Raw genomic sequence first — 10,335 nt, forward strand, 5'->3', positions numbered from 1 at the left:
ACTTTCGGCGCCGGAGCCGCGTACGAGCCTACTCGAGGCGGAAGAACGAAGCCAGCAAGGGCCTGGCCGCAAGTGCGTTCAATTGTCGGGACGTCCAAGTCCCTCGTTCTTCCGTGCTTCCTCTTTCGGCAAGTCGTTGCGGCACCTTCCCAAAGCGCGCAGACCCGCTAATCGCGACGAGCGCGACGTGGCCGTGCCGCCTTTCCCTCGGCAGCAAGCAAAACGCCTGGCAACGTCGACGCTCCCCTAACCGCGATCTCGCACCGTGTTTCGTGTGGCGAATTCAAAAGCCGGCCGGCGCTGCTGCAACCATTACGGTCGGTACGCATACGCCGCGGAGGGCGGGACGGTCATCGGAGCGTGCGGTTCCTCCATCGAGTACTGCGCACCTCGGCCGTCGCATCGCCGTGCCATGACCGGCCGCGCGTCAACGCGAACCGGTGCCAGCGAGATCCCTCGCCTGCAAGAACCGACCGGCAGCCTCCGTCACCCGAGGACGCGGAGGCGCTTGCCGCGGACGGCGGGACGGTATGCACTGGTGCACAGCGGACCCGTCACATCGCCAGTTCCTTGACCGACCGCCGACGCTTGTGCCGTTCCTCTCGTACTTGGCAGTCGCCGCGCGATTGTCGGGTCTCGTTCTTGCACGCTCGAACGGTCGGGAGGGCACTCGGCTGGCGTTTCGGGAACGCGCAGCCTCGCCTTCTACCGACGTAACCACGACTCGCCGTTCGCGCTCCGCCGCTCCTGTTTACAGTACTAGGCGGTCCCGCAGCGGTCGGGTCGCGCATTTCGAGCGCTTCGAGCCACGGTGCAGTGGCGGGTCGAAAGCCGACCTATGAGTGCGTTGCGCCGTTTGTACCCGCGTCCGCCACCTGGCCGACCGTCCAAGGTCGCGGTGTTGGCGTCCGCTGGGCGCAACAATTTGTCACGGGGTGCCGCTCCACATTCAGGCAGCCCCGTGGGGAAAAGCCGACCCCGCGTCCAAACGGGGTCAGCGGCAGAAAGTGTCGGGCGCAGACGCAGCCGAGGCGCTCACCCTTCACAATCCGTTAATGATCCTTCCGCAGGTTCACCTACGGAAACCTTGTTACGACTTTTACTTCCTCTAAATGATCAAGTTTGGTCATCTTTCCAACAGACCGGCGCAACCGAAAGGCCGCGCCGGACATCGGTCCGAAGACCTCACTAAATCATTCAATCGGTAGTAGCGACGGGCGGTGTGTACAAAGGGCAGGGACGTAATCAACGCGAGCTTATGACTCGCGCTTACTGGGAATTCCTCGTTCAAGGGGAACAATTGCAAGCCCCTATCCCAATCACGAAAGAAGTTCCACGGGTTACCCAGTCTTTTCAGACAGGGATAAAGACACGCTGCTTCCTTCAGTGTAGCGCGCGTGCGGCCCCGGACATCTAAGGGCATCACAGACCTGTTATTGCTCTGTTTCGTGCGGCTAGGAGCCGCTTGTCCCTCTAAGAAGGTTGTAAGGTGCTGGGAACCCCGCACCTATTTAATAGGCTAGAGTCTCGTTCGTTATCGGAATTAACCAGACAAATCGCTCCACCAACTAAGAACGGCCATGCACCACCATCCACCGAATCAAGAAAGAGCTCTCAATCTGTCAATCCTCCCAGTGTCCGGGCCGGGTAAGTTTTCCCGTGTTGAGTCAAATTAAGCCGCAGGCTCCACTCCTGGTGGTGCCCTTCCGTCAATTCCTTTAAGTTTCAGCTTTGCAACCATACTTCCCCCGGAACCCAAATACTTTGGTTTCCCGGAAGCTGCCCGCCGAGTCATTTGAGTAACTCAGGCGGATCGCTGGTTGGCATCGTTTATGGTCAGAACTAGGGCGGTATCTGATCGCCTTCGAACCTCTGACTTTCGTTCTTGATCAATGAAAACATTCTTGGCAAATGCTTTCGCAGTAGTTCGTCTTGCGACGGTCCAAGAATTTCACCTCTAGCGCCGCAATACGAATGCCCCCGTCCGTCCCTCTTAATCATTACCTCGTATTCCAAAAACCAACAGAACAGAAACGAGGTCTTGTTCTATTATTCCATGCAAGTTTATTCAGGCGACTCGCCTGCGTTGAGCACTCTAATTTTTTCAAAGTAAAAGCACCGGCCATCTCGAGGCACACAATGAAGTGCACCAAGAAAGAACCGGCATGATGTTCAGTCCGAGCCGTCGCATCGGGTAGATGCACTACTCGTCTGGAACTGAGATCCAACTACGAGCTTTTTAACCGCAGCAGCTTTAGTATACGCTATTGGAGCTGGAATTACCGCGGCTGCTGGCACCAGACTTGCCCTCCAATTGATCCTCGTTAAAGGATTTAGAGTGTACTCATTTCAATTACGGGGCCTCAAAAGAGTCCCGTATTGTTATTTTTCGTCACTACCTCCCCGTGCCGGGAGTGGGTAATTTGCGCGCCTGCTGCCTTCCTTGGATGTGGTAGCCGTTTCTCAGGCTCCCTCTCCGGAATCGAACCCTGATTCTCCGTTACCCGTAACAACCATGGTAAGCAAGTAACCTACCATCGAAAGTTGATAAGGCAGACACTTGAAAGAAACGTCGCCGGCTCGTGGCCATGCGATCAGCACAAAGTTATCCAGAGTCACCACACAATACGGGCCGAAACCCGATCGATCTTGGTCTAATAAAAGCACCCGTTACCCAAAGGGCTCCAGGCTCACTGCATGTATTAGCTCTAGAATTGCCACAGTTATCCAAGTAGGAAGAAACGATCTAAGGAACCATAACTGATTTAATGAGCCATTCGCGGTTTCGCCTTATTTCGGCATGTACTTAGACATGCATGGCTTAATCTTTGAGACAAGCATATGATTACTGGCAGGATCAACCAGGTAATCGTTCGACTGCGCGTCCGTCCTCGCCTTCGGCGGGCCGGACGCAGTCTTTGTGCGGCGGAGGCCACCTTCAGGCGCCCCAACACGCTTATTTTGCACTCCGAGATGACGGCGTTCGAGCTCGCTACGGCACAACCTTCCCGAAAGACGAGTGGGAGCCGTGCGGCAAGAAGCACGTTCATGCTCGCTCTTTTTCGTTGCATCGACTCGGTCGCGCCGTGCGGGTTGCCCAAGCCCGCTGCACTGTCGGTGGACCGGCCGGAACTAGCAACGGAGCCGAGACCGCAAAGCCGCCAGACGACGGGTCACGCCCGCGTCTTCGGCGCTTTCGCATCTGAATCGCCCGAGGACGACACGGAACACACCTCGATATCGTGGTAAAACGGCACCGTCCGACAACCAGCCCCTAACGCATCAAGCGGATGAGGCTGCAGACGACTGCCGTGGATTCCCCTGGAGCAGACCCGAGGACACGCTTGACGAGGCCGAAGCCCGCCGCATATCAGACACCCGGTCGCTTTCGCGTACGCCGCTCACGAGAACCCCCACATAATAGCAGCGATAAGTACCCAGACCTCCTTGGGCACTAATACGAGCGTACTCGAGAAAATTTCACCGCGGGTGTGCCCCGAAACGTGTGGCACGTTGAGCGTGCCACAAGTCTACGTCGCTCTCAAACCCGCCGAGGTCGTAGAATTTGCGACCCTACTCACGAAATTGCCACCGAGGATACGGCCGCAAACGTACCGCACCTTGGGTAGGCCACGAGTTTGTGCAACACTACGCTGACGGCACAGCACCGAGGTCGTGCGCGCACGCACGGGAAAATTCCGCCGCGGTTTCTGCCGAAAACGTGAGGCACCACGACTCTCCGCAAGTTCGCGTCGACTGCGAAAGACCGAAGTCGTGAACGACGTGTCCGCTACTCGCCGCCGACACGCTGGACACCAAACGTACAACGAATCGACGGCGTCGTAGAGGCCCACGACGCGGTTTTCCTTAACGACGTCTCGGCGTGGCACCGACAGGTTAGAACGGCCGACCAACGTTCCCTGTCCGCCGTTCGGCTCAGTCGAAGGGCTCGGCGACTTCGGCAACGCTGCGAAGCCGCACGGTGACGCACGCCATGTCCCCATTTTTTTTTTCTTTCTGCGTCTGCCGGGGTGCCCCTATAATAGCAGCGATAAGCACCCAGACCGCCGTGGGTCGCTCGCCCCGGCTGACGTGGTTTTTCGTACTCCTGCGGCGGTCGCCGTCAAGCACGTCCAAATACGCTACTTTCGTGGGCGCATTCACGCTCTTTCGCTTCGCCGGAGTGCCAGCACTCACTCTGCCAAAAACGGCGAACATCCGAGCGGCGGTTCCCACTTTTGCGTCGGCGTCGCAAACCCCGCCCCGGCAGACGAGGTTTGCCGTACTCGTGCGACGGTGGCCGGCGGGCACGTCGAAAGACGCCGATATCGTGCGCGAATTGGCGCACCTTGGCTTCACAGGAGTGCCGCCACTGACTCCTCCAAAAACGGCGAAGATCCGAGCGGCGCTTCCCACTTTCGCATCGGCGTCCCGAACTCCGCCCCGGCTGACGCGGTTTACCGTACTCGTGCGACGGTCGCCGGCGAGCACGTGGAAAGACGCCGATATCGTGCCCGAATCGGCTCCGTTCGGCTTCGCCGGAGTGCCAGCACTGGCTCGGCGAAAGACGACGAACATCCGAGCGACGGTTCTCACTATTGCGTACGCGTCGCAAACCCCGCCCCGGCAGACGCACTTTGCCGTACTCGTGCGACGGTCGCCGGCGAGCACGTAGAAAGACGCCGATATCGTGCCGGAATCGGCCCCGTTTGGCTTCGCCGGAGTGCCAGCACTCACTCGGCCACAAACGGCGAACATCCGAGCGGCGGTTCCCACTTAGCCGTCGGCGTCCCGAACTCCGCCCCGGCAGACGCGGTTGCCGAGCTCGTGCGACTAGCGACCGCGAAGCCGTCTCGCGACGCCGCTTTCGTGCGCGGCTCCCACTGCGACCTGGGTCACCCGAGGTCGACGAGCAAAAAAGAATGTCGAAAAAAAAATTTTTTTTTTTTTGCGTCTGCCGGGGTGCCCCTATAATAGCAGCGATAAGCACCCAGACCGCCATGGGTCGCTCGCCCCGGCTGACGTGGTTTTTCGTTTTCCTGCGGTGGTCGTCGTCAAGCACGTCCAAACACGCCACTTTCGTGGGCGCATTCGCGCTCTTTCGCTTCGCCGGAGTGCCAGCACTCACTCTGCCAAAAACGGCGAACATCCTAGTGGCGGTTCCCACTTTTGCGTCGGCGTCGCCAACCCCGCCCCGGCATACGCGGTTTGCCGTACTCGTGCGGCGGTGGCCGGCGGGCACGTCGAAAGACACCGATATCGTGCGCGAGTCGATGCTTCTTGGTCTCGCAGGAGGGCCGCCACTCACTCCTGCAAAAACGGCGAAGATCCGAGCGGCGCTTCCCACTTTTTCGTCGGCGTCGCAAACCTCGCCCCGGCAGACGCGCTTTGCCGTACTCGTGCGACGGTCGCCGGCGAGCACGTCGAAATACGCCGATATCGTGCCCGAATCGGCCCCGTTTCGCTTCGCCGGAGTGCCAGCACTCGCTCGGCCAAAGACGACGAACATCCGAGCGACGGTTCCCACTATTGCGTACGCGTCGCAAACCCCGCCCCGGCAGACGCGGTTTGCCGTACTCGTGCGGCGGTGGCCGGCGGGCACGTCGAAAGACGCCGATATCGTGCACGAATTGGCGCTCCTTGGCTTCACCGGAGTGCCAGCACTCACTCGGCCAAAAACGGCGAACATCCGAGCAGCGGTACCCACTTAGCCGTCGGCATCCCGAACTCCGCGCCGGCTGACGCGGTTGCCGAGCTCGTGCGACTAGCGACCGCGAACGCGTCTCGCGACGCCGCTTTCGTGCGCGGCTCCCATTGCGACCTGGGTTACCCGAGCTCGACCAGCAAAAAAGAAGGTCGAAAAAAAATTTTTTTTTTTTCTGCGTCTGCCGGGGTGCCCCTATAATAGCAGCGATAAGCACCCAGACCGCCGTGGGTCGCTCGCCCCGGCTGACGTGGTTTTTCGTACTCCTGCAGCGGTCGCCGTCAAGCACGTCCAAATACGCCACTTTCGTGGGCGCATTCGCGCTCTTTCGCGTCGCCGGAGTGCCAGCACTCACTCTGCCAAAAACGGCCAACATCCGAGCGGCGGTTCCCACTTTTGCGTCGGCGTCGTAAACCCCGCCCCGGCAGACGCGGTTTGCCCTACTCGTGCGACGGTCGCCGGCGAGCGCGTCGAAAGACGCCGATATCGTGCGCTAATTGCCGCTCCTTGGCTTCTCCGGAGTGCCGCCACTCACTCCTCCAAAAACGGCGAAGATCCGAGCGGCGTTCTCCACTTTCGCATCGGCGTCCCGAACTCCGCCCGGGCTGACGCGGTTTACCGTACTCGTGCGACGGTCGCCGGCGGGCACGTCGAAAGACGCCGATATCGTGCCGTAATCGGCCCCGTTTGGCTTCGCCCGAGTGCCAGCACTCACTCGGCCAAAAACGGCGAACATCCGAGCAGCGTTTCCCACTTTCGCATCGGCGTCCCGAAGCCCGCCCCGGCAGACGCGGTTTGCCCTACTCGAGCGACGGTCGCCGGCGATCACGTCGAAAGGCGCCGAATTCGTGCACGAATCGATGCTTCTTGGTCTCGCAGGAGGGCCGCCACTCACTCCTGCAAAAACGGCGAAGATCCGAGTTGCGCTTCCCACTTTTTCGTCGGCGTCCCGAACTACGCCCCGGCTGACGCGGTTTACCGTACTCGTGCGACGGTCGCCGGCGGTCACTTCAAAATACGCCGATTTCGTGGGCGCATTCACGCTGTTTCGCTTCCCCGGAGTGCCAACACTCACTCTGCCGAAAGCGGCGATCATCCGAGCGGCGGTTCCCACTTTTGCGTCGGCTTCGCAAACGGCGCCCCGGCAGACGCGCTCGTGCGACGTACTCGTGCGACGGTCGCCGGCGAGCACGTCGAAAGACGCCGATATCGTGCTCGAATCGACCCCGTTTCGCTTCGCCGGAGTGCTGCCAGTCACGGCGCAGAAAACGGCGAACAAGTGTTTTTTTTTTTCCTAGAATTTGTGTTATAGAAGGCACATTTGATATCGGACGATAATTTTCAACTTTATCACGCGCACCGATTTTCGTGTAGAGGTTTGCAAATTTATGGGAATTTCTCCACTTGGAATAATGCGATTTAGTAGTACTACGAGAACTTCATGGATGTACTCAAGGGTACGGGGCAAGTCAGTTACGTCAACACCTGCAGATTATTTACACTTCAAACTGAAAATTGTTGGTTGTGAGTCCTCGTGTGATATTAAAGGCCGATTCGCTAACACATAGAACAAAGAAAGAAAGGAAGAAAAAACGCCCGCGCTCGCTCAAGAAACCTGGGTTCGCAACAAGTGGCAACAACAAGCAACCGAGCGAGTGCGCCAAAACCCGTGGCGGCCGAACAAACGCGAAGTCCCAACCGCGTCAGCCGGGGCGGCACGGGACAGGAAAAATCACTTCAGCCGGGGCGGCGGGGCACCGAATAAACCTCGTCACCTCGTCGCAGGATAAAAGAGGAAACAAAAAGTCTAAACAGCGTCTGCTGGAGCGAATGCGTAATAAAACAACAACAACAACAAAAAAAAAACACCCGCGCTCAAGAAGTCTGCAATCACCACAAAAGGCGACTGTGACCGAGCAGCGTCAGCCGGGGCCGTGCGGAAACGGAAAAACCGCGACTACCGGGGCGTCGAGGCACCGAAAAATCCACTTCAGCCGCGGCGAAAAAAAAAACAAAAAGAAAGACGGAGGGGGGGGGGGGGAACCACGTCTGCCGGGGCGAAGGAAAAAAAAAAACGCGTCTGCCGGGGCGAGCCCGGGTGCGGCACCACCGGGAAAACTGTGGCAAACAGACATGGCGATCGAGTGAGTGGGCCGCCAGCCAGGCTCAGCCAAAAAGTGCAAAGTCCGAACTGCGTCAGCCGGGGCGGCAAAAACCGCGTCAGCCGGGGCGGCGCAAAAAACCGCGTCTGCCGGGGCGGCACGAAACCGCGTCAGCCGGGGCGGCGCGAAAACTGCGTCAGCCGGGGCGAAAGAAAAAAAAAAAACGCGTCTGCCGGGGCAAGCCCGGGTGCGGCACCACCGGGAAAACTGTGGCAAACAGACATGGCGATCGAGTGAGTGGGCCGCCAGCCAGGCACAGCCGAAAAGTGCAAAGTCCGAACCGTGTCAGCCGGGGCGGCAAAAACCGCGTCAGCCGGGGCGGCAAAAACCGCGTCTGCCGGGGCGGCACGAAACCGCGTCAGCCGGGGCGGCGCGAAAACTGCGTCAGCCGGGGCGAGCCCGGGTGCGGCACCACCGGGAAAACTGTGGCAAACAGACATGGCGATCGAGTGAGTGGGCCGCCAGCCAGGCTCAGCCAAAAAGTGCCAAGTCCGAACTGCGTCAGCCGGGGCGGCAAAAAACCGCGTCAGCCGGGGCGGCGCAAAAAACCGCGTCTGCCGGGGCGGCGCGAAAACCGCGTCTGCCGGGGAGGCGCGAAAACTGCGTCAGCCGGGGCGAAAGAAAAAAAAAACGCGTCTGCCGGGGCGAGCCCGGGTGCGGCACCACCGGGAAAACTGTGGCAAACAGACATGGCGATCGAGTGAGTGGGCCGCCAGCCAGGCACAGCCGAAAAGTGCCAAGTCCGAACTGCGTCTGCCGGGGCGGCACGAAACCGCGTCAGCCGGGGCGGCGCGAAAACTGCGTCAGCCGGGGCGAAAGAAAAAAAAAAACGCGTCTGCCGGGGCGAGCCCGGGTGCGGCACCACCGGGAAAACTGTGGCAAACAGACATGGCGATCGAGTGAGTGGGCCGCCAGCCAGGCTCAGCCAAAAAGTGCAAAGTCCGAACTGCGTCAGCCGGGGCGGCAAAAACCGCGTCAGCCGGGGCGGCGCAAAAAACCGCGTCTGCCGGGGCGGCACGAAACCGCGTCAGCCGGGGCGGCGCGAAAACTGCGTCAGCCGGGGCGAAAGAAAAAAAAAAAAAACGCGTCTGCCGGGGCAAGCCCGGGTGCGGCACCACCGGGAAAACTGTGGCAAACAGACATGGCGATCGAGTGAGTGGGCCGCCAGCCAGGCACAGCCGAAAAGTGCAAAGTCCGAACCGTGTCAGCCGGGGCGACGCAAAAACCGCGTCAGCCGGGGCGGCGCGAAAACCGCGTCAGCCGGGGCGGCACGAAACCGCGTCAGCCGGGGCGGCGCGAAAACTGCGTCAGCCGGGGCGGCGCGAAAACCTCGTCAGCCGGGGCGAGCGAAAAGGGGGGGGGGGAACCACGTCTGCCGGGGCGAAAGAAAAAAAAAACGCGTCTGCCGGGGCGAGCCCGGGTGCGGCACCACCGGGAAGACTGTGGCAAACAGACATGGCGATCGAGTGAGTGGGCCGCCAGCCAGGCTCAGCCCAAAAAGTGCTAAGTCCGAACTGCGTCAGCCGGGGCGGCAAAAACCGCGTCAGCCGGGGCGGCGCGAAAACCGCGTCTGCCGGGGCGGCGCGAAAACTGCGTCAGCCGGGGCGAGCCCGGGTGCGGCACCACCGGGAAAACTGTGGCTAACAGACATGGCGATCGAGTGAGTGGGCCACCAGCCAGGCTCAGCCAAAAAGTGCTAAGTCCGAACTGCGTCAGCCGGGGCGGCAAAAACCGCGTCAGCCGGGGCGGCAAAAACCGCGTCAGCCGGGGCGGCGCAAAAACCGCGTCTGCCGGGGCGGCACGAAACCGCGTCAGCCGGGGCGGCGCGAAAACTGCGTCAGCCGGGGCGAGCCCGGGTGCGGCACCACCGGGAAAACTGTGGCAAACAGACATGGCGATCGAGTGAGTGGGCCGCCAGCCAGGCTCAGCCAAAAAGTGCCAAGTCCGAACTGCGTCAGCCGGGGCGGCAAAAAACCGCGTCAGCCGGGGCGGCGCAAAAAACCGCGTCTGCCGGGGCGGCGCGAAACCGCGTCAGCCGGGGCGGCGCGAAAACTGCGTCAGCCGGGGCGGCGCGAAAACCTCGTCAGCCGGGGCGAGCGAAAAGGGGGGGGGGGAACCACGTCTGCCGGGGCGAAAGAAAAAAAAAACGCGTCTGCCGGGGCGAGCCCGGGTGCGGCACCACCGGGAAGACTGTGGCAAACAGACATGGCGATCGAGTGAGTGGGCCGCCAGCCAGGCTCAGCCCAAAAAGTGCTAAGTCCGAACTGCGTCAGCCGGGGCGGCAAAAACCGCGTCAGCCGGGGCGGCGCGAAAACCGCGTCTGCCGGGGCGGCGCGAAAACTGCGTCAGCCGGGGCGAGCCCGGGTGCGGCACCACCGGGAAAACTGTGGCTAACAGACATGGCGATCGAGTGAGTGGGCCACCAGCCAGGCTCAGCCAAAAAGTGCCAAGTCCGAACTGCGTCAGCCG

General features: G+C 60.8%; 1 non-coding gene across 1 annotated transcript; it reads right to left on the minus strand.

Annotated features, from left to right (window-relative positions):
* Positions 1–1,053: 1,053 nt before the first annotated feature.
* On the minus strand, positions 1,054–2,868 carry LOC142790807 (small subunit ribosomal RNA). Its single transcript, XR_012889786.1, has one exon. It is a non-coding gene; the product is annotated as a small subunit ribosomal RNA (ribosomal RNA).
* Positions 2,869–10,335: the final 7,467 nt, after the last annotated feature.

The sequence above is a fragment of the Rhipicephalus microplus genome, unplaced genomic scaffold (genome assembly GCF_043290135.1).
Source record: "Rhipicephalus microplus isolate Deutch F79 unplaced genomic scaffold, USDA_Rmic scaffold_124, whole genome shotgun sequence".
Lineage (NCBI taxonomy): Eukaryota > Metazoa > Arthropoda > Arachnida > Ixodida > Ixodidae > Rhipicephalus > Rhipicephalus microplus.